Source organism: Octopus sinensis, linkage group LG19 (assembly GCF_006345805.1).
Source record: "Octopus sinensis linkage group LG19, ASM634580v1, whole genome shotgun sequence".
In the NCBI taxonomy this organism is placed as follows: Eukaryota; Metazoa; Mollusca; class Cephalopoda; order Octopoda; family Octopodidae; genus Octopus; species Octopus sinensis.
The window spans coordinates 32,317,566-32,318,689 of record NC_043015.1 but is presented as its reverse complement, the minus strand read 5'-3'; the positions used below and the strand labels follow the sequence as shown (position 1 = coordinate 32,318,689).

General features: G+C 34.8%; 1 non-coding gene across 1 annotated transcript; it reads left to right on the top strand.

The window, feature by feature from the left end:
• The first annotated feature begins 774 nt into the window (after positions 1–774).
• LOC115222400 lies at positions 775–893 on the top strand. Its single transcript, XR_003882698.1, has one exon. It is a non-coding gene; the product is annotated as a 5S ribosomal RNA (ribosomal RNA).
• Positions 894–1,124: the final 231 nt, after the last annotated feature.

Sequence of the window (1,124 nt, the reverse complement as noted above, 5' to 3'; positions counted from 1 at the left end):
CACCTTATATGCGAAGTTAGGCCTACATCACACGCTTTAATGCAATCAAAACTGTTCTTTCCTGAATATACAATACTGAAATTGCAGTATGTGTAACATGCCCAAGCGTCTTTCATTATACGGCGGTTACATTCCGTGTGAACACAAAACCCTTGAGGGAAGATTCGATTTGAAACTATGTAGAAACTCGTTATGTACTACGTTTTCCTATTGGTCATGTGAGATAGACTTACTCTGTTGCCAATATGAATGCTTCTACCATCATCCGGTCCCCAGATGCTTTGAATGGATAAATCATTCTTTTATTCTTTTTCAAATCGATATTATATTCTGAAGCAGGTCTCCGGTATAAGGGGAGATAACTAAATGGTTTATTATGGCGTGTATATGTGTGTGGTGGAGGTGTTGTTTCTTACTGCAGTATTAACCTGTGATTTGTGCCTCAGCCAGTTGCAGAGACACTGTGCAATAGACTGGCTTTAACCTCCTTAATATTGGCATTCCTACCCTAAGACCCCCATATAATTATGTGTGTGTGCATATGCGTGTAGGCTTGCACAGATAGACAGAAACATATATATATATAGACATATATGTCTGTGTGTCTTTATTTATGCTAAGGGCATTAATATAAATAAGTATCTTTAAAGGGAATAATTATAATTTTTCTCTTATGAGGTTTTTCACGCTGACTACTTTATAAATTCTTATAAAGATTTTATCCTATTTTAAATTTTAAATATATACATACATATCATACATATATACATAAATATATACGGACATATCACGTTGAAAGCACCGGTTCTCGTCTGATCACCGAAGTTAAGCAACATCGAGCCTAGTTAGTACTTAGATGGGTGACCGCTTGGGAAACCTAGGTGCTGTAAGCATAAAAAAATGGCGGTGCCCCAGCATGGCCACAGCTCGTGAGCTGAAACTAGATAAATAATATCTATTATATATATATATATATATATATATATATATATATATATATATATATATAATATATATATATATATCTATATATATATACGCCATTGCATGATTTTATCGCTTCGGGGCAGAAAACGTACGAAGGAGCGCTCGTTGTTAATTTCTCGTATTCTTTGATCAGAAGA